The sequence below is a fragment of the Patagioenas fasciata genome, chromosome 3 (assembly GCF_037038585.1).
Source record: "Patagioenas fasciata isolate bPatFas1 chromosome 3, bPatFas1.hap1, whole genome shotgun sequence".
Taxonomy (NCBI): domain Eukaryota; kingdom Metazoa; phylum Chordata; class Aves; order Columbiformes; family Columbidae; genus Patagioenas; species Patagioenas fasciata.
The window spans coordinates 68364790-68388991 of NC_092522.1; the positions used below are offsets into that span (position 1 = coordinate 68364790).

General features: G+C 37.9%; 1 protein-coding gene across 5 annotated transcripts in view; it reads right to left on the reverse strand.

Annotated features, from left to right (window-relative positions):
• The window catches only part of TMEM200A (transmembrane protein 200A), a 54877-nt gene that overhangs the window by 8869 nt on the left and 21806 nt on the right, over window positions 1–24202 (reverse strand). The window contains exons 2-3 of one of the 5 annotated variants that reach the window (XM_071806559.1): window positions 16881–17051; window positions 15477–15583 (exon numbers count right to left, since the gene is read on the reverse strand). The exons of 3 other annotated variants lie outside the window; for them this stretch is intronic. The gene's annotated coding sequence lies outside the window, so the exon portion shown is untranslated. The remainder of the gene's footprint in view (window positions 1–15476; window positions 15584–16880; window positions 17052–24202) is intronic. One more of the 5 variants, XM_071806560.1, reaches the window with a different exon arrangement.

Consider the following 24202-nt stretch of genomic DNA (forward strand, 5'->3'; position numbering starts at 1 on the left):
GAAGGAGGTATGTGAGAGACTGTTTACTTGTTAAATATTTCTCATAATCAAGAGTGCAAATTATAAAGTAAGAAGAGAACTCAAAAAATAACTGAGTAAAAAGTCCATATTAAGCTGTATTTAACACATTGAAACTTTTCTCTTGATGTACAATATATACATATCAGTATGTTCACTGTGCATGGAGGTTGTCATCTGGTAGAATCTGTTCTATTCCAAAGCTAAAAATAGGTAACTTGATAGATTCAAAGCAATAATCATTCTGATAGAGACAATATAGCAAAGGCAAAACAGAGGGTAGTTCCACAAGAAGCATAAAAAAAACATCTCAAATTACATTTTTATCTAGCAGTTTAACAAGCAGCTTCTTCTAAGTGCCCGGCACACCAATGGGACTACTTTATGATGCATCTCTCTCCTTATATCCGTTCCTCAAAAAACGAGCTGAATGAACAGATTAAAAAAGAAAGCAAGCAAGCAAACGACATCTTTTGTATTCATGATTATGGGGTATTTTAAGTGTACTTTAATTGATTATAGGTGAGAAGAAAGCATACGAAATGTGGTATTAAAAATCTTTATAACCTCAGCTGGGATTTTAAAGTCATGTTAGCAAAAGCCAAGGATAGGAAATTGCATGCCTATTTAAAACATTAAAGCTTTGAAATTTCCAGCTGAAACAAACTCTTTTGGTTCAAATTCCCTTTAATGGTGCCTCTTTTAGGTTGTAAAGGGATAAGCTTAGGGCCTAATCATGTCCTTTTAACCTCCTGCTTGCCAGTCTGATTATGGAAGCAGGCCAAATCATGCAAGAAGTTTGACAACATAAAAAGGAAAAGGCAAACTGCACATGGGCCAGGCAATGCGAGAGCACCAGGGTGGCAGCAGCAGGTGGAAGGTTCATTGCAGAGATTAAAATCTGAGGTTCTCCGGATATTGGTACACCATGCAGCCATATCGAATGTTCTATATTTGCTCTGCAATAGTACTATGTTAAATAGTAAAATGTTTTCACTCATAAATGGAAAATAAAAGCTTGGTATTAAGGACACATCAAAATCTGTTGGGGAATTGGAGGTCTGATCATGATCCATTAATTTAAAAAATCCAGATCTGGTAGTGTTTTTCAAATTTGTGGTCCAAGCAAGACCACAGGGGTCCAGCAGTTACCTCCACAGAATCTATGAAAGATAAATAGGAATGGCACATCAGAACTTTCTGTATACATATTTCTAAATAAAATTTTTTTTTTACAGCTTTAAGGAACCCAGGGAGTCCACAAATTGTGAAGGACAGAAAACAATTGATTGGCAAGACATCTAGAGGATGGACTGAGCACACACTGGGAACAAAAGCTCATTGTTTTACTATACAAAGCTGGACACCGAAACAAACTAAGAAGGGAAAATGTTTTAAAAAAACAAATCCAGGCTTTAATGAGAGTTATATAAATCAACAGATCCCATTTTTTTACACATTCCTGTAACTATACTACACCACACTGGTTTGAAATACATGCAAAGAGGTACCTCTACATTGTACAAAGGGGCACAGTTCCCTTGTGGCAAGTAGCTGAAGCTCCCTTCTTTCACTGCAAGTACGGACACCCCGATGGCAAAACCAGTATTGATTATTTGCATATATTTGCTATATCCACACTGATGATATCAGATTTCCATTTGGACTCGCATTCATCCTGTTTCGTTAGCAATTCGACACCGTGGTATTCCCTGTCCTGACCTTTATGACTGTCCACTGCCTTGTCTTAAAGCAAGACTCTCACAGCTGGGAAAATCCAAGCATGACTGTGAGCAGCCCGACTTCCTAATCTAGCCTTCCTCAAGCTGTTACATTGTCTGCATAATGACTCATTGGAAAGGTTAGAAAATTACCTCAATTCACAATCATTACAATAAAAACTCTTTAACGCTCTACTATTATTTGGAGGGGGGGAAATAGAACCCCAATCCAAAAAGACCCCCTAAACCCAACAAACTAGGCCTATAAAATTACACTGCATTACTATTAAGTGAACCTCTCAACCGAACAAGGAGTACAACTTAGTTACAAAGATCCAACTGATCAATACCCAAACTTTCACAGCTAATCAGCCAGTGTTTGCAGTCACGCAAGTCTCATCTTCCTTTAGAAAGCACAAGGAAGTGAGCTTGGAGAGCACCATTTTATTTTTCACATGAAATTTTGGGACATACTGTCTGAGACTGCTGACTTGGCAGGTCAGAGCCCTGGTTCACACACACGATGTGGATATGGGATCATATGACCATTGGATAATCCAGGCTAAGGGGGAGCTCAGGAGGTCTGTAGTCCAACCTCCTGCTCACAGCAGGACCAGCTGTGTGGTCAGACCAGGCTGCTCCCTGTATCCCATCTGAACCTCCCTTTGTCGCAACTTGGGTGTGTTGGCTCATGTCATAAACCCAAGTGGCACTGTGAAGAGCCTGGCTCTTCTTGCTCACCTCCCTATAGGTACTGGGGGGCTGTTGTTAGGTCCACCCAGAGCTGTCTCTTCTCCAGGGCTGAACCAGCCCCACTTGCTCAGTCTTTTTGCAGGACAAGAGCTCCAGCACCCAGCCTCCCTGGGGGCCCCGTGCTGAGCTTGCTCCAGTCTGCAAATGTCTTTCTCCACATTTTACTCATGTGAAATTCCTTTTTTGAAATCACCTAGGATTTTTTTTTGGCTCTAAACTAACTTGAAATAATGGAAGAATAACTATGAAATTCGAACTAAAAATTACAAACTCAGAAATATTGATAAACGGAATTGTAAGATAAGAGAGCATGGTTGTTACCCAGATTTGGGGAATTCCATGACTGCATTCTTTTAATCACTCCAGACAAAAATCCCTTTTGAATGCCTTCATCACTTACAGTATGTGCCATATACATTAATTATTTCAACTATTATGCCAAGGTCAAAAGCAAGGTGAACATCCAGCAATACTGCACAAAGATAAATGTCTGAGCTGCTTATCCTCTTTGCTGTTATTTCTTCTTCAGCCTGATCCTTTCAGTGGGTCATATATTGTAATTCTGTGCAAAATCAGCAACCTTCAGTATTGGCAGCATTACACAGAGCTCGTTAGCTACTCACAAAAGCACAGAACACACATCAAAGAGAAAAAGAAGGAACCTGAGATTCCATATTTTGCTTTCAAGACACTGCTCTGACTTGGCCTAGATTTGGTCTACAAGCTTTTGCCTGGCCCAGTTGCACTCACTTTTAAATTTGTTCCTTCCTTAATTACATCTGGTGGCCTGCTGCAGTAAATCAGGTGCAAGCCTGTGGGACTTCATGGATTTTACCAACATAAAACTCACGTAACATGACATTGGCACCAGGTCTCTTACATCTAGAACAGCTTCCCGGTCATTATAAACTACACCAAATATGTTCTCAGGCCACAAAACACCTGTTTTATGCAGCATAATCCCACCTGTCCCACTATCATCACGTGTGATGTCCTGAATTCCCAGCTGTCCTGCTCCTGTAGCTGCACCAGTTAGCTCAGGTCCTGGATGATGGACGAAAGAAACACAAGCTCTCAGGCACTGAATATATTTGTGGAATGCCTACCATAATCTCTGTATCTACTGTATTAAATTATCGATAAGTTGAGAGGTGTAACTTGTTTTTAAAAGTGTGCATTGATGCTGTCTTTACTTATGCATAGAAATTTTCACTTCTTATGCATGGATACATCATGTCCTTTTCCAAAATATATCACAGAACTACAATAGAAAGCAAGAGGGAGCTAAAAAAAGACAAAAATGGGAAGAAACTTTATAAGATTTGAAAAAAAGGTGCTTAAAAGGTGATTGACTAATAAGATTTTTTCCATTTTCTTCCTAGAAGAAAAAATAGAACATGCACGCAGGAAAATAAAAGCTGGATATAACAGGCTTTACTTTTGATTTTATTTGTTTGGATTTCTCAGTTTATCTGAGTTTTTCTACTAAAAACCAGCCAGAGCTTTTTAATGTAAATTGAGTAAGGTGATAGCTGTCCTTTATAACTAAAGTGACAAAATCTGTTTCTAAGCTATTTTAGCACTTTAGCTTGCACAAGCCGTTTTCTAGTGAAAATCATTGCTACAAATGGAAGAAGATATCGGCTATTTAGCCAAATATTAATAATTATTTTAGACACATTTGTCCATTCACATTATTACTCTTCATATCCAGTAATTAGAAAAGATCCTGGGTTATCTAAGTTTGCAGGTGAAACAAGTAGCCTATTTTAAATCTTTTACGGTATGCAATCTGTCTACTTTCAATATAAATTTAAAGTAAACCTTTTTATTGAAAATAATGACTTGATCAGTATAATCTAATTTAAAATGTGTAAAGGACAGATGTGGATCTTTACGCATTTATTCTGGTTTGCTTTTTTTCAGTTTTCATGTTTTAGACATTACAAATAAAAAAGGAGGAATTTCTTTTAGAAGAAAGTGAAAACTGCAAGATAATACTGTAGTCCAGTAACCCAAGAACTAAAATCCAAACCACACAGACCTAATGGGAATTCTGAAGCAAGCTCACACAATGCAGAGCAGAGTATTAACCAGCTATCGACCATGAGTCATGAAACAAATTTTATAAAAGTCTCTAGAGGTTTCTGAAGACTGAATGTGTAAAAGCACGGTAAAAGGTATGTTCTCGGTCACCTATTGCAAACATAAGGCACGACTAAACACTTCGGGGCTCGGTCTGCCACATAAATTCAGTTTCCTAGTAAAAACCAAACAGGAAACAAGGTCAGAAATAGGAAATATCTTCATTTAAAAGCACTAGGATTGCTGGTACTTCAGTTCTTACACACAAAATTTCAAATAAAACAGTAGGAGGCCCTTGGTGTACAGGTACATAAGCACAAGCAATGCTGGAGTGCTTCGGCTGCCGTTTACACTCACATCATCTAGGTGAGCTAGCAATCTGTTCCTTGATATAGTGAGATGAAATCTCCAGCATAGACACACACTTAATATAGGCAGTGTCCAGCAGTCAGGAGACCAAACAAATATCCTTATCTGCACGACACGTTCAGTTAATCAGTTAATTAGCAGGTTCTAACAGCTGTAATTTCCCGTTGTATACACATCCAATGATTGTAAGTTCACGTAATATCAGGAACAAAATGAAGTAAGTATTTCAAAGAAGGCTTAAATAATATGCATACTAGATATGAAATCAAATCTATTTCCTTCACAACTAAGACATCTGAGCAAAGCTTTTCGTCTTACCTAGAAAATACTTCTTGGTCTATAAAATGTACATATTCAAAGGATTAGGAGTTATCATTCTCTGTTTACCATCAGAGACTTAGGACCAAGCTTTCAAACACACTCAAATAATGCAAGAGCCTAACTCTAAAAAGCACTTCGGTATCTACAATTATGTAGTTGTATTTGAAAATATCAGTGCACGACAGAGGTACAAAAAACATGTTGAGTGCCCAACATAGCAGAATATAAGAGCCTATGACCTACAAGTAACTGTGAAAGCCACAAATTTAACCTTGCTACCTGTCCGTTCACCCTGGCAGCATAGTTTTAAATTAGTGGCCAACACACTTGCCTGGAAAGTGGGGCATCCTGGGTGCCAAGCACCTCCATCAGCAGGAGATTTTTTTCTACGTCATTAGAAAAGTCCATGCAAGCATCTTTGGAACATGAACAAGAATTTGAGTTCTCTGAGTGCCCCAGCCACAAGGTGAGAGTGTTTATGTGGCCAACAGAAACAGCTACTTCAGGATAGCTGTGGCCCTATGCTATCATTACCCTCATCTGGTCTGTCATTGCCTTTTGAAGTCTTCTTTGAGGACTATGACCTAAGGAACACTAAAAAAACATGGGTCAGTGTTACGATGTCTTTTATACTGAAGACCTTTGTGCAAGTTAAATTACCCTGCCAAGAAGTAAGACAAATCAGCCCCTCCTAAGGTCTCTGTTGTCGTAACTAGCAAGGTCACAGTATCTGGGCTGTCGTGTTTAATGGTAGTTCCATCATCTCTACACTAACTTTCAGTGGCTCAGGGGTACAGGTGGACTCTCAGATAGTTACGACAGAATAATTCTCATCCATAGGGCAGAAAAATCAGTATATGAGGTTTATGCTACTCTATGTTGCCAAACCAGTCAGGCCTTCATTATACCATAGCTATTATTAGAGCATTAATAATGGAATGAGAATTTTCTTGGGTCTCAGGAATCCCACAAAGATAAGGAAACCGGTTAACGCGATGCTATTCCCAATATATCAACAATAGTTTCAAATGCTAGATACAAAAAAGAGATAGTCAAGCACTATTTCATAGAAAGCATAGCTCAGAAATACTTTTGGTATCCCACATAGTCAACATTTTTTGCCATTAATGGATGTCACAGAACTAAATTATTATTAAATTAACAGTAAAACTCAACCATTTCTCCAGCTGCAGACCAGAGAGATCTAGGCAGGCATCCACATGGGGGCATCAGTAGAACCTGCCAATGCTCATACTGCTACCCAGCTTACCCACCAGTAAACACAAGTTTCAAAGTACACATAAGAGCAGCAGTTTCAAGACACAAATTAATATTTCACATGTATAAAATGATAGAAATTTCAGTATGAAGGCTTAAGATCATTCCCATTATGTAAAATTATCCCTCACAAACAATTTCTTCTGTACTTTTAATCAACCCCACTCCTGCTTGCATTTTAATAACCCCTCTGTGTTGCAACACCCAAACCTAAGGATACTGCAAACAGGAAGAACCCACAGGTAGCCAACAAACCTATAAGTAGCAAAATGCTAAGAGAAAGACTTGCTGAAATACTGTGGGTCACATTCTTGGAATAGTATCTTAAGCTTTGGTGGCAGAATTCACTTATATAGATATATGATTGGCTTAGTAAATCTCTTTTTCCTTTTACTGTGAACGATCCAACTCATGCTGTACCACTGGGTGACAAACCCAAACAATTCCTGAGTAGTACACAGAGTAAGGCCAGTTAAATAGAGCAGAACTACTTCCTACACTGCCTCCTCACTTCTGCTTGTTTCCAGGATGCCTACGTGTTGTTCACACAGGGGACGTCACATCTACTGCAAAACTTTCTTTCCTGACTCTTAAAAGGTTTCCCTGGCTCACCTTAGACATCCACACTCCAGCATGTTGCCCCACATTTCAAATATACACAGCTTTTCCATGAGACCATGGCCACTGAAAAATGGCAGATTTTCTGTTACTTCATTTTGCAACTATGAATCAGCATTTGCCTTTCCTGCTGTTCTGCAGAAAACCAGCTCCACCCAATTGCTCCAGTTAGATTGAGTCCCTAATAGAGTTTGTGCAACCGTAACCTGACAGGCCTGAGAAAAATGAGAATATTCCTCATACATGAGGAGTGATAAATGGTACTGCTAGCTAAAATGTGGTGCCCTAGTTAAAGGCCTATTAATGGATGCATTGCCGATGGCACACTAGCTTATCTAGTATGTCGTGCAATTTCAATGCCCTTCATTCATAAAGCTATACATCTGTGTTTTAGCATACTTCAGTTACCCTGTGTAATTTAAAACATTATCACAGTTGATCTGTATGATCAGGACAGATATCAACACTGGCTGATACTTCGAAACATTTCAATTTTAGCAGGAGGTGTCAGCTTTAATTAGCATGTACTGCAGGTTGCAATTTATTCACAAATGGCTCGCAGTAGTTTTTTTTAGATCCTCTAGGATTCAGGGGTGTAGAAGTAGTTACATTTATACAGTTCTAAAATTACATTCAGCCCTTTGAAGGCAACCACGAGGCTGATGTGGCCCCTGGTGAAAATGAGTTTGACAATCCTGCTCTAGGTCCTCACGTTGCTATTGCTACATACTCTTTTTTTAGCCTAGATATGGTCACTGTTAATCACAAAGACAAGTATTAGTTTACTTTAATGAATATCCTCCTGTCTTACACAAGCCAGCATAACATTCAGAATCAAGCTTTTATAAGTAAGGCACGTTTAAACTAAAATGACTAAAGTTATTTGAGGCACCTTGCTAGAAGCCATCAGTTGATCTGTGATGCAAATATAGACAGCATAAACAACCAATGGATGATTTCAATCAAGACGACAGAAAATATAGAGTTCAAGTTTTTCCAGTTAGTGCAAAATTTACATTTATGTCTTATGGTTTTAGGGTCTTCTTAGCTCATCACAAAGCATTTGTTGGTATCAGTCAGTCTGGTATGTCTAAATCTTTAGCCCAATTTATAGATACACTGTCAAGGATAAAAGAAAGGCCAGTAAAACTCAGTAGACTACTGAGTATCAGCAGATACGCTATGGGTTACTTTTGTTGTTGTTATTGTTCTTGTAAGAATATAACCAGTTTTGTGTAAGAAAAGCAGGATGAAGAAATGGGGAGAGATAAATTGAAAATGTAGTCACAGGTTGAGCAGCAGGAAGCTGCCAGCAGTCCACCATGAAGTTTTCAGTTGAGAGTGTAGGGGAAAGAGTGAAATACAATGTCATCATTTAATTATTTTTTCAGTAGAAGTTTAGCAATGTGTTACCAAGTTACTTGAAATAGATTTATTTAGACAGCTAAACAACAAGCAAAACCAAAATTAAAATAATCCAAGCATAATTGAAGGTATTCACTAAAATTCATAGAAAATATGCAGAATACTTTTTAAGAAATGTTTGGTTTTGATTCCTTTTTTCTCACAGTTGTGTGTAAAGGTCACCATTCAATGCTTGCTCATCTCAGTGGAAACAGAGCAGCAACACCTACGGATTAAAAGGCAAAAGACATTGAAATACAACAGGCATTACGGAACAGCTGAGACTGTCCAGATTAGTGCAGTTAACACCAACCAGAGTGTGTCTGAAGCATAATCAGACTCATTTTGCTAGAAACTACACTAATGGGTCAGTTCTGAAGACAGGTACTAAGTTACCTCTTTCACTTCCTCGTGGAAGACTTGAGGGCTTTGATGAAAAGCCACTTCCCAGAAAACCATGGGTAGAGTAAATGGGTGAGACAGCTGGATTAGTGTATATATATATATACACAAGCTCAAGTTCATTATAGGACTAAATTGTGAAGAAAGTAATTACTTATTCATGGCAAGGAAAGTATTGTTGGAATGCCACAGTAAGCCAGAGATATGAGAAAGTAAGAGGACAAGTATTATTTTTTTCTTAAAATGTGCCCCAGAATTAGCAGAGCAAATATTAGAAGGAAAACATTCTCTACAACATGAACTGAACTTGACATTTGAAATAGTGGCTGATAGAGCTGCAAACACTGAGGACCACCCAGAGTGAATAAAGAGGTAGAGAAGCATGCAGAGAGATGAACCAGATCATGCAACTATGTGCAAACAGCTGGGAATGTCAGAGACAGAATGTAACATAACCAATGCAAATACCAAATAAAAAAAAAAAAAAAAAAAAAAAGAAGATAACAAATGAGAACACACTAGGAGGCAAGGAAAAATCAAATCAACAAAGAGACCTACACAACCAATGATGAAACATGATGGATGAGAGTGAAACCAAAAGGGAAGATAAAAAAAGCCTCTGGTTATGAGAACTATTTGATTTCTAGGTAATGTGTAGGGTCTGTGGGAGTTAACTAGTCAAATACACTTGCAGCTGCTGGCAGATTTGGAAGCTGATCACATCTTCCAGGTTCAGCTGGAGGATAAGATTTTACAGAAAAACAACCTCCTCTTCCTTTCACATCACACTGTTGTTTTTCCTCTACAAAAAGGATCAGCCATCACCTGTTCAGAGGATGAAATGATCACTTTAGACATGCTTCATTTAGCTTCTCATTTACTCTTCAGTTTTCCTTATCCTAGAGCAGGGGTGTCAAACTCATTTTCACCAGGGGCCACGTCAGCCTTGCGGTTGCCTTCAAAGGGCCGAACGTAATTTTAGGACTGTCTAAGTGTAGGAGTAGTTACATTCGGCCCTTTGAAGGCAACTGCGAGGCTGATGTGGCCCTCGGTGAAAATGAGTTTGACATCCCTGTCCTAGAGCATCACTGAGACACCAACAACAAACAAGAGAAGTTGCTACAGTCCTCACAGAATTCACGGACTGCTCTGTGCTGATTTAGCATAGCCACCATCGGAGAGAGAAGTATTCGGTGTTCTGAGCGGTTCATAAGCACCTAAGGCTCAGACACTAATGCCAGCTGGCTCCCTTGGAGAAGCGCCCACATTGTCCTGGTACATGCGTGCAGCTTCTCACGCTGCCTCCACATCCCAGGGCATGGTTCTAAGCAAGGCACATCCCAACCGAGCTTGTTCCAAATTCCAGCCAACACTGATGTTTCTGTCTTTCAAATAGCTGTGAATTTGAGAAAAGGTTTAACGCAAGCCTTCTGCAATTTTTCATGGCTTAGTTGTTGAGTGGGTGAAAGAATGGGTTAGAAGAGAAGACACTTGCAACATCTCTGCTGTAAACCTTGGAAGCTAAATTCAGAGGAGTAAGAACCAAAGATAAGATGCCTACTACATAATTAGAAATATAATTTCTGTACTATCAGAAAACAGGCAGGATCATGTGGATATTTTTGTTGTTGTTGTTGTTTTTGTTGGTTAATTTCTATTTGCTGTAAAGTTTTATTCAGGATCTTTGAAAGATTCCTGGCCAGCTCCAGACTGCAAACATGAAGATCCCCAGCATTTCAGGTTGGCTGAAAGCTGTGCTTAGATTTTTCACTTGGACAGTCCACCTCCATACAGTTCCAAGTCACATTTTCCAAGCCATGGAGAGATATTTGTCTAGCACGCTGCTATTACTTGCTTACAGATGATGACATGTGGAAGCCTTTCTGTGCCACCAACACAGAAGGAGCCTTCCACATACCTAGGAATAGCCAGTGACAATAGTGAACTTGATGGGTTCCAAGCGCAGTTCCTACATGCCTTTGGTATAACAGGGGCACAACAGTCAGCTCATTGCTGCCAGACATGCTGAAAGCAGGGACACAGTATCAGGCTCTCCGTGCTTGATATTTGTCTGCTTTATTTAAGCTGACTTAAATCAGCAAACAGAAACCCAGCTGTGCACTCTTTTCCTATCTTTTCAGTTCATAATCCATATGTAGATCCACAAATCTAGCCTGAAAACTCCACACCTGAGAAGTAAAAAAATGAGCCATTTTACAGGAAGTGTGTATGTGCACATTGTATGGAGCTAGGGCAGAACCTCAGATTGTGATACAAGAAAAACCCAGATGAGTCAGCCTGCTTTGGGACCAGTGGGACAGATTCCTAAATAATCCCTATATTAGGCTGAAAGGAATTATTGTTTCTCCAGTGCATAGGTCTTACCAGACAAGACTCCCCTCCATGCAGTCTACTTCCATAACCTTTCTTGAGGAAATATTCTCACTTACAATACAATCATTACTTCAATGTCAGTAAAGAGTGTTAATGACATCAGCCTCCCCGGTGCCATAAATATCATGCCATGTGATCCTGCTCACAGAGGATCAGCATATATAAGGAGATTCTCATTTCCTTTCCCCCTGAGGTATGATATAGATCATACAATTCCTAAAGCAGGACCATGGTGTCACCTAAACTGCTTTCAGAACTGCTGGGACATTCATGCGGCTGTACAAGCCTCAAGTCCTCAGAGTTCTGTCAGGCAGACAAAAGCTGAGATACCAAAGTGCCATCTTTGTTTCTAACTTAGAAACTCAGAATCCATGCATGATTCAGTATCCTACTCCTCCCCTATTCTATTCTATTTTACTCTATTCTATTTTAGTCAAGTCTAGTCTAGTCTAGTCTAGTCTATTCTACTCATGAATAAGTTTAGTGACACCTGTCTTTCATATTTACAGTCCTAACTGCATTACACCACCATGTAGTACTTAGTCTGAAAAAGCATTACTGGAGAACATGGATGAAGTGCAGTACAGCCAATAGAATATTTCTATGAAACCTTCAATTTTCCAGTACTTCCAGATTATCTTCTGACTTGAGTTGTGTGACCCAGCTGAGCATTAACACTGATTTTTGAATTTAATTACAGACGCACTGGCTTCAAAAGCTGTGACACGGTGAAATTCAACTGAATTGGCCTTGCCCTGGCCTCCTCCTAATACACATTGTGCTGATTAATCCAATCCTGTTCTGATTTTCTGCAGTGCAGGTTACATTTGTCTGTTCCCATTCCTTCACAATGAATGCTGTCTACCATTTGCATCCCTGATTCAGCACTGATTAACCATATGCTCCACATCAGCTTCTTGCACTTCATTTGAACAGTTACCACTGAACACTATTGCTTTAAAAAGAACAGGAGCAATAAGAACAAGCCAAAGGAATGACAGATCGGAGCTCAACGTGTTTCAGGGAGGGATTTACAGATTTAGATTTGTATAGGTTGCAATAGGCATAAATTTTTCAGAACATCTTTATTCATCTACATCTTTATTCCTATCGTTTTCTTTTGACAGCACATGTTTTTGTATTGCATTTCAGTTTTAAAGAACCTTTATTTCACCAGTAATCTAAGTAGAGGACATACACCCAGTGTCAACTCTGGAAGACCAATGTTAGCTGTAGGATAACGACAAATATTGTTCACTCAGTTGGGTCACAGAAAGGGTAAGAGATGCTTTTCCTACCTAAGAAATCCTGATTCATGTTTCTTACGTACAAAATCAAAACCAGACCCCTGTATACTGGAACCTACTCTTGGTCAATATCACAATAAAGTCATGTTCCAGGATGCCCAGAATATAGCTATAAAAATTATGTTATCAGGAGATTATCACTAGTAGAATTTAAAACACTTAAAAAGTTTCACATCCATTTTGTCTTCATGGAACAACTAATGCATAAGAAAGCTTAGGGCAAAATGTTAGAGAGTGATTCAGACCTCTTTCAGAAGTTACCTGGGAATCTTCATTCAAAAGGGAAAGTGAGTACCTAAATTACTTCAAAGCTTCTGACTCTTTCACCCTTAGGGTCTGAACCTGCAATTATGGAAAGATTTAGCTTTAAGCATTTGAACATTAGAGCTTCCCGGTTTCCATCTATTAACTGGGCCATGGCTCTTCTATTCTGACCCTACACCACCCTCATCAAAATCCTGTTTACTAAGCAACAAGTAATTAAGTTATAACTGTTTCCATTGATAGCTATTCCTTCCTCATTCTTGCCCTGTTCTCCACATATGTCGATCTTATAAAGAACTGAGTTTTAAGACTTCAGGCAAGCTTTCAATTGAAGAATTCACACCTTGCTGTCTGCAGATCGGTAGAGCTTTACTGTCTAATGGTCTCTGTTACTGGGAAAAGGAGAAAAAAACATTTTAAACAAAAATATTCAGGCCATACTTATGCTTCTCTAATGTGTTCATAATAATGATGCCTGTCATTATTTGGGGACAAAATCTTCGCATTTTTCACTCTGTTTCAGCAGTCTAGTCTGCTTGAGATTTTGAATTGCACACAAAAAGTAGATATAAAATACATTAAGTAATGCCCAAATTCAGTAATTCTTCCTTTAAATTATAGTCCGCTTTATATAGCAACAAAATATAGGATGTGCATTTGTGTGTATGAAGAAAACCCAACTGTCAGTTCAGAAGGCCTTAGCAAAGTTACTTGAGAGATTTACTAGTCTTTTGCTGAAAGGACCTTTCTAATTACAAAGTCTTTCACTTTTGCTTTTTAAAAGCATGCTTCCTTGTTGTTCACAACCCACCTGTGAACTTCTGAAGAGCTCTCCCGTAGAAAATTACAGGGGAGGAGGAAAAATAATATATCATGTGTATAAGGAAAACATCATTTCTTATAAAATATGCCTATGACATATGAGCAGCAGTAACAGTTTCTTCAAAAGCTCTCTGTCCATTGACTATTTAACCTGAGGACTTAGCATCAACATTATTAACACCCTTAGTAACAAGAATGTTGAAATACATGTACATTCAAAATCGTGCATCTGTCTATTGTCATATGAATGATTACACAAGGGCTATGTTGTTAAATATACCACACATTCAAAATTGGTTTGTTTACACAAACAGAAAAGAAACATATTAACAGAATAAACAAATTATATAAGCCTTTCTTTTTCCCCATACAGGCTGCCTTGCTGAAACATTGAAACACTGGCCCCTAGACACTGTCTTCTTCATAAGGATCACTTCACATTTTACATGTAATATTCAACTGCTCAGTAAACATTAATTGTGTTCTTTTTCCACACAAAATTAAAAAGGAACCCTTGCTTTGTACCATGTCAACTAGGGCACTTTAACATTCAGAACAACTTCTACAAATATAAACGCCTGCCAATTAGGTGAAAATGTGTATTTGAATAATTTTTAAGTACTCTCTCTGCAATGCTGCTCTTAAAGACAAACTAAAATCTGGGGAGAAAACAAATAGTTTAGACCCTTGACCAACGTCAAAGATAGCACCAGATATTGTTTTAAAAATACAAGATTGGAAAATATGTTTGGTTCACTACTTTCCAATCAAAACCCATTCATAATGTCCTTCACTAAATCTACTGCCCCCATTTTAAAGTGACGTATTTGTTCCCACCCTCCCACTGGGATTCCGTTACCCCAATGTCTAGTAATATTCTTCTCACTTTCAGTTCCATTTTATTCCTGGATTACAATAATTTTATTCTCATTTGAGTTTGTGTCACATATTCTGAGATAGTTGGAAGTCAACTCTATATTTGAGCTAAGCTGCATCTCTGCTGTTGAAACAACCCATTGCTATTTTTCTTTCTAATGAAATAATTTACTATGGTACCTTCACAATTCCCAGTAGTATTAAGCAGGACGAATTAGTCACTTTTTACATTCTCGGAGTGCTTATTTGATCTGATACTGTGAATTGGTAATACGTTTGAAGACATTGTAAACTGTAAGAATATGACTATCACAGCTGACCTTGACAGCATTTCAAGTTGCTTCACATTTTTTAAGCTAAAATGCTCTATGCAATGATGGGTTGAAGAAATATACTCAACAAGTTGCAGACTGTGGCCAAGGGATCAGGATCTGAGGTAGCCAATATAAAGAACAGGCACAAGAACAGTGAGGATGACCTCGTGCATCAAGAAAGAATAACACAGGATAAGGCATTTTGGAGTGGTTGCCGTTTACTTTTAACACAGTAATTCATATTTCTTTAAGATCATACCCATTAACATTAGTCTAACGATCTACACCGTATTCACATACAATGCACCTGATGAATCAGACATCAAAAAAGGAAAAGGTACTCTACCTGATATCAGTGACTGAGAGTTTGTTTTGTAAAGTAGCTAAAATATTTCAAAATTAGCTATTTTTAAGCCTAAGTCTATTACAAGGAATAAATATAAAAACATTCTACACTATTCTACAGTGCAGACCTTGAGTATTAAACTCTATTTGTACACTCATGTAATACAAAGCAAATATTCAAGTACCGTGCTATGTACTCCTGCTTTCCCAGATTCTAAACACAGGCTTCTCTTTTTCTGAAATACAGTAATGAGAACAAAAGATGGGCTGTAGCCTTTGGTGCCATCAGCTCCTGTGAGGAAACATGGAAAGTGAAATGAAGTTCTAGAAAAGAAATGCACGATCAAACACTGAGTGTTGTGAGGTGGTAAATGTTTCCCAGTTGCACAAACTGGGGTTATGTCCCAATACTTTCTTATTCCTGCAGTTCTTTCCTGAGCTGTAATCCTGCTCAAGCTTTTATGTGAAAGATTCACCCTGAGATGCTGAGGAGCTCACATAAGTGCTGCTGGATCAGGGTGGTTCTTTCAAATGGACCGTAGGCTTTAAGATTTCTATAGGTTCAGCATTTACTGTCTTTTGACTTATTAGCTCTTTCAGAAGAATCTGCAGTTTACTTTTATACCGATAGGTGACTTCAATCCATATAAACACATTCGTGCAAATCCCTATTATAGACCCCGCAACATACAGCTGAAGAAGGGCTACATTTTCCATACTTTTTTTTTCCTTTGCTTGCTTCTGGGTTGCTTGAGGTTTTGATTTTTTTTTTTTTCTTTTCCTGTGCTGCTCTGTGTTTTCCTTATTGTCACCTTTATTTATTTTGTTGAATTATTCAAAAGTAACATTTGGCAACTGTGAAGAAAAAATATATATATATATATATATATATATATATATATAAAAAATTACATTGTTCTTCCCAGATCCTGAAGACATTGTTGGAGGGAGAATATACTATTGCCTTCTGCAAACACTGACGGGCTTGAGGTCTTTTTCTAACCATAAAAGGCTGATTCCTTAGAAACAGAGAATATGCAACATTTTGTATTCCAGACTATCAGTTGATAATAACATGATGAAAGCATATATATCTACTGCATAAAAAGACTTTTAAAATGTGGCTTTAGAACAATTGTCTAGCTAAAACAGTGAAGGTAGCAGTAACTACCCAACTTTACTTTAATGCAAACAGAATCTTAATCATTTCCCTAACTTTATTTACAAAAATCAGTCTGATGAATTGTGGTAGTGAAGTATCCAACTTGGTATCTTCCCTCTGTCTGGTAACACATGCACGAAGTCCTGTGCCGCCAGTTGCAAGGCATACCAACCACAGAAAACAATTTTTTCCCTAATTACCTTTATTATAACAAAAAAATACTTCGTTTTAATTTTCATTATTATTGTCCAAAATACTGTCAGAAAATATTTAATCTTCCGAAGCTTACAAAATGATTTAAAATACAAAAGCCGAAGTCATTTCCTTTGACTAGTGTTTTTTATTATTATTATTTGTTGAATGCAGTGATTCATTTTACTCACTGATCGGTACAACTTCACCTTGTCTTCCATTATACATCCCTCACCTGAGGTCCAACCCTTTTGATGTGGTTTCTTCCAAAAATATTGTCCTTTATGAGAACAGTTCTTATGAAAATTCTCGTACTGCCACTGTAAGTCTGTTTCTCATAGTCTTCCACAGCCTTCTCATAGTCTTCCACTCCCGTTTGCCATCCATCAGCACGAATGAAGAGCAGCTGAAAATGTCCACATTCAACAGAAAACTTTAAGGGACAGACAGGCTGAATGTGATTCCTTGTTGCCTTCCAAGCTGTGCAGGAGTTCCCACCCATGCACAGCAGGTTGTGTATGTATATATATCGCTACCACTCAAATGTGGCAGTGTCCCTTCCCACTTTGCATTCCCCCAAATCAATAGCAAAAAATTAGTCAAATTCTGAATCATTTTTAATTAGCAAGTGTTTTTATGTGTTTTCTGTTGCTAGAAGCATTTCAGAAATTGAAGCAAATGCTCAAAATGAAGTTTGCTTTGACACTAATTAATGAAATCCTTCGAAAATATAAAAAGCAAAACTTTTGTTTCAGTTCTAGTCCTGGACAAAAGTGCCCTCATTGGAACCATCCTGAGAGACACTTGCAAAATTGTGAGATCAGATTACGTACTATAACTCCTCAGAGGAACATTATCAAAACAAACTTTCAGCCAGTGAGATTTAGATGGGCTGTTTGTGCTAAGCATAAACACAGATGCTTTCCTGAGTCACTGCCTGAATCCAGGCATCCCAGATTAACAAAAATTAAATTCTCCTATCATCATAGACAAAATACAGATAAAGAACCTACTGTGTACTCTTGTAAACCAAATATCATATACTTAAGATAATATCTGTTGCATAACAACAGTGAATCTAATTATTTTGTTTCAACAGTGAATTTAATTATTTAGTTTATCTGTGAACATTTAGGCAAAGACATATATCTTTGCATTTGCATCTTGACATGACTAATGAAAATACGGTATTTTGCCTGCAAGTAATTAATTTTCACTTAATTTGGCAATGATGGATTAATTTCATTTTCTGGTGTGGAGGACATCCTGTAACACAATCAATGTTGCTTCAGAACCTTTGAACTTATCTCCAAGTAGAAGGAAGAGTTATAGATACAAATCTTCTCTCTCTTTTTCTCTTTCTTTATCTCTGAAATTACCTGCTGCGTACCAGAAGATTTTTCAAAGATTTATGGCTAAGCAAATTCGACTCTTTTTGGTGCCAATTGTCAACAGGAACTTTGCATTAGTAAGGTAAGTAAAATTTGATCTGCAAATGTCTGTTAGGATTATGCTTACTACCGTTTATTTAAACTAAATTAGAAAAAAAAATATCTACAATTAGAGGCCTGGTCCTACTTTCCTAAGTGCATATAAAATTAAGATTGGCTTTTATGGAAGTTTTGAATGCACAAGGAATACAAAATTATATTAAAGGATATTAAATTGCTCCTCTAACATGAAATAGGATTAGGAATACCAAATGAGTACACTGTGGTCAAAAGACATTGGTGATGAGATTGAATTTTGAGAACACAAATTTACAAATGTGCCTTCTCAATGTAGAACAGAGTTAGGTGTTTTAGTTCAATTTCTAATTCTTTTAAACAGCATTCAGAGATTTCTCACATCATTACCAAAGTGGTTTTTTGTTCCACATTTGTGAAATGAAATCCTGAATTCGAAGACATTATTGAAAAATAATAAAGCAGGTATGTTGGCCGAGTCACAAGAATCAAGATGGTCGTGACACTACTGGGTGACATTCTAATTATTAACATCAGTTGCAAAACTTGCATTGACTTGAACGAGGATAAACTTTCATTTGTAAGATCAAAGCTTATTTTATACATATTCTGAAGAGTTCCTTTCACACACACTACCATAATTTGGAAGCTACACAAATGTGGGCAATAATATATAAGAAATGAAAAATGTAGCATGCAAGAATGAAATTTTTATAATGGTGCCAGTTTTTCAAAAATAAAATATAATGATTTCTAGAGGATATTCAGTAACATATGTGCCAATTCAGCATTCTGAATTTTTAGTTGCCCACATGTTGGGAAATCTTTGGCCCAGTATCCCTGCAGTGATTCTAAAAATGGGATGATAGGGAGAACTGTTTAAACACGAACATAAATAGCTTTTAGCTTTCTTAGCAAAATCTTACCCAAGCACAACTAGTTCTGGATCAAACAACAGGATTTTTTAGTATGTGTCATTACCAGTTTAAAAAAATACTTATTTTTAGGGTGAATTTTGACTAAAAACATCATTTTGCGAGGAAAAAAGAGATTTTGTTCTCAAAACACTCAAACAATATTTTGGTTGCTTTGACTTTTGTTTTCAATTTTTATTATTTTAAGGCAAAAGCACCTGCTGAACATAGTACAGATGCCCATACAGGGTTTGATTTTTTTAAAATTTATACTGCATTTTTGGCAAACAGATTTTATTAGCAAAAATGCTATTCTGATATACTTGTAGTGTATCCTCAATTTTAGCTCCATCCTATTTCGAAATTTTGACAACTATTACCTAAAAAAGATGACAAAAAGAAACTCTACGGCAGCTCTTCTTTCAGCTTATTGTCAACACTGAGTCAGAATGAAATGTTTTGCATGTAAAAGTGATTTTTTAAACCAAAATATTGCATGTACGGATTGAGTCATATTATAAATCATATCATTTCTGTCAAAAGAAAGAAACACTTCACATAGAACTGACATTCATCTGGTTTAAAAAATTATCTGTTTTTATAAAATGTGACTTTGATCTCCACAAATCATGCTGCTCCTAAGAAACTTTTATCCAGTACGCACACAATTTTCAGATTCATATATTACCAGCTGTCACAGGCTGAAGCCAAGCTTGCCCCTTGAGGTTTTCCAAAGTCTTGTCTTTGCTATGGAACATCCTACAAACTTGCCAAAAGCTGAAAAGTTGCTGTTCAAATGCAGCAGATTTATTACAAGAGCTGAAGATGTTTATGGCAATGACCAGTTATTTTCCCTTAATGTATCCCATTGTTCTCTCACCAAAAGCTACTCTCTGTTGCCAACATTTTTACATATCCCTGTTTGCTGGTTTTTATGAAGAATGGAGTTTTAGACAGTAGCTGCTGAGCTACTTTAAATCAAGCACCTCCACCAAATCGATATTCTCTAAGGATGATTGACTTTCTGAACTTTATTTTCACTGCAGTTTTTGTTAGGTGACACACTTCTCATCCTAGATAGAAGCTCAGTCAGGAAAACTTCCTGAAGGATATTAATCACATTTGTGGCAGCCCTGTTGCACCTTCCTCTCTGCCAGGCAAAAGACGACATGTAGCCACAGAAGCTCTGATTGCTGCCTGGGAACTTCAGAGCAGCATTTGTGGAACTTTCATGAAAGTGTCCCCTTTGTTCCCTTTTTTGGGCTGCCAGCCTGGTCTCATATGTGGGAAGATAAGCAGAGAAGTAGAACAGATGGCGGCAACAGATGCCATCTCTCGACACAGGGGAAAGGCCATGGTTAAATTCACGATCCCACAACTCCCATCTTTCCCTCAGCCTCCCCTCCACCCCCGGTATTGTCACAAATCCCTTGGCACTGGCAGTAGACATTCGCACCCTCCCCAGCTGTAACTGCTAACTTCCATGCACTCACATTTCCCAACTTTGACTGGTTACAATACTCAGTTTCATTATTAACTTCAGCATTAAAATGACTTCAATTTGCATAAAATATCATGTGTGTAACAGCATTGGCATTGGATAAAAATTAACACATAAAATATCATTTAGAAGTGAGGTATCATGCACTGGTAAAGCCCCATATGACCTCCAGCTGAACATACTAGCAAAACTACTGTCATCTTTGGTGCAGGACCAACCTATAAGTTGCCAGGGGTCAATATTACAAGGTATTGAGCACTCTGGCTCTAAGTGCTCTGAAACAATTTTTTAGCCTGAGACACACCATCAGGAGAAGAAGCTGGTTACATCACAGCCTCAAACCCACACAGGAATCTTGCAACTAAAAGCAAGGCCAATGCCTTGATGAGGCCCTTGACTCCACACTTAAAATTTAAACAGAGCTAGTTAAAACAAAAACAAACTTTAAATATTTTCTACTGCTTGTTTCTTTGTCACAGTAACAATGGAGAAAGGACACATTTTACTTTTTCTTGATTTTGCATATTTGCAGTATTTTTGTACAGTGAGTTTCTCTGTTTCATATGTGGTTATTTAGACTGTTATTTGTAAGAGTTTTTTACATGGCAATATAGAAAACAGAAAATAAAAGGTGTTAACATTTACAGGAACACTCAGAAGTCTAGCATTTGAAACTTATATTAGGTACTGATTTCTAATGCATGCTGTCTCCTTTAATATTCTTTAATACACAGATAATAGGTATTTAAAAGAGGACTTTAGAATTATTTACCCTGGTCCTAACATCAAGCCATAGAACTGGCAATGGAAAATAAAATGTATATGTCTTCCAGGAAGAGGCTTCAAGATAAATGCATGGTGCCACCAGCCAAAGAGCAAATACCAAATTCGAGTTTCCAGAGCCAAAATGCCTAGGAAAGACAACATGCAAAGAAAACGGCAAGCCTTAGTACCTGTAATTGAGCTTGCAAAAAATTCATTTTCTTGATCAATAATTTTCAAAATTCTGATGTTTGTAGACACCTAAAAAATTTCCAGTGCAACCTCCAGTAGAATTAATATATGTGGACGTTTTTCCTTAGTCATATTTCATAAGTATCTTAGAAGCTGCTCACTGACCCACTCCCTTCTATATGCCATGGAGGCCAAAGATCACATCCTGAAGGCCACAATTAGAAATCTTGCAGCCAAAGGAGCCATCTTTTAAAAATAAAAATAATTAGCAAAATGGTTTTGCTAAACCATTTTAGAAGACAGATCTATGAGGAAAAAACACAGGGGGGGAGGGGAAATACATACAATTTCTTTTTTGTATGTCAGAAAGATTCTATAGAGGTGTCCAGACACCATAGCAACCTTCTCAACTCTCTAACTTGTCGAAGGCCAAATCCCATTGTCCTCATCCTACATAAATTCAGATCTCCAAATCTCTTAGGGCCTTAGTGGACTGGTACTGAAAGCTAATGGCCAAGTCTCCTGTTGCCTGACTTTTAGATGGCAGAATTCGGGAGTGATCAAGTCTCTCTCCATGCCTTTTATTTCTCCACCAAGTAACTCCTTAAATCTTCATGGCAAATTATTATTTTAACAGCCAGATGTCTTAAACAGTCACATTTGTGCTATGAAGAAGATCTTCCACACAGATGAGTCCAGGTCCTTGATATTGACTCTGACTGAATCATGCTCTCCCTACGCTCCCTGCTAGGAAAGCGTTGGTAGTTTCTGAGATAGCCAGGAGGTGTTTCATATACACGTAAAAGTGGAGGGCACTATGACAAATTAAGTAAGATCTCTGCAATATTAGAATAAGTATACTGGATCAGAAGAAATTAAAGGAAGAAATTAGAATAAATCATAAGAAACAAAAAGCCCACTACGCAGCTTTTACTTAGAGGAAGATAGCATCCATACATTAGCCTTGGATTTGGCCTCAAAAATAGAAAATGATGTCTGATCCTAAAAAGATTTGTTTCCTGAGTGTTCATGGAATTTTTAAAATATATAAATATGCAGTTACTTTTCCACGAATGTTCACATTGGTCACTTATTATTCAATTCATCTGTGTTAGTGATTAAGCCATCATAACTGATTTATCATTTTCAATAGTCTAAGAATTCGAATTTCCACTCCACAAGTACCGAATGGAAAAAGGCAACAAAGTGAAGGGTCTCTGAATGCTGCTTATCAAAGTAGTAGCATCTGAAGATGAATTCAAACACGAAACATCTGTTGCCCTGTAGTCATAAAAATCCACAGCTGCATTACAGACCACATACATTCTCTCAGAATATGTGCCAAGATGGGGGAAATGAACCCTTATCCAACAAAGGAAGAGAGGTTAAAAAAACTTCCCCCTGTAACAAAGATATTGATACAGACATGGCATCAACATAAAGCTAAAATTCAGCCATATTCTTGAACACAGGATAGGGATTTGCCACCTATATCTGCAGCCATTCTTGCCACGATCGGTACTTTGCTGTCTAGGGCTGGATTCTGTTGCTGTGACTCATCTGGGATATCACCACGCCGCAGGAGAAATCCTGCTGTCATCTACAGTCTGTTCAATGTAGGAGTATTACAGTAGCTCACAGAAATCATTCTGGGGCCCTTACGGATGCCAAGTAGTACCTTACTTCTTCTATTACAAACAGTTCAAGTGGAACTGACTGGGGCTACTCACTGAAGTAAGACTTTATTTATTATTGGTACAGATGCAAGAGCTGGGCCTTCACATTTCTGAAGAAAAACACATTTTCTAACACATAGTATAATGCAGATTATACTTGCAGATTATAAAATCCTCAGGGAGGCTTAAAGCAGGTCATACAACTAGCACACTTCCAATGTTTCCTTTGAATGCCTTTTGGTGCATCTTCTTACTTCACTCCCAGTCCTAAACTTTCCTCTGTGCTACTTTCTCATGAGGACCTCCCAACATCTCAATCCTTCCTCAAGCAGGATCTGGCTGTCTCTCACTTGGTCACCAAGGATCCCTCTAATCATATTGCCAGGCTTCCTTGCTTTCCCATTGCAGGAGAGCTGGGGCTCTACACATCTCCACTTTACCCATAACTCTCTTTGTACTTCAGTCTGTATGCCTCTAGCTCTTCTCCATCCTATCTGCACTCCATGCTTTCTTCATTCACTTTATTCAACCTTCCTCATTTTTTCCCTATTTAGGAGATGAACCACTCAGGATGTCAGTTTTAGTGGAAGGACTGTAAGATCTGAGATAGAGATGTGTTATGCCAAAAATGCTAGGAGCTGGCATCAACCAGCTCTTTGACCTACTACAATGTTTCCCACACTCTGATCTGTGCATGATGGGCAAGTGGAGATCCAGGAAACAGAACAAAAACATTTAAAAATCACTAACTTTAGCAAGATAAAACTCTAATGAGGATTAATTAAAACATACATAGGGTATGTTCACAAGGCTACAAAGACAGTGACTGGAACTCTTAGCAATTAAGCCAGGCCAGCTTCAGCTCAGCAGGGTTGGACGTTGCTACCAGCTGAAGTGCCCAGATGCATGAAGTCCAGTGGATTAAGTGCTTTGCCCTGCTGCATCCAAGCCCAGAACTTCTCAGTTTACTCTTGCAGTACTCTGGAGGAACAGCAGAATCAAATGTGCCAGGGCCAAAGTTATTGTGAGTTGCAATGGAATATATA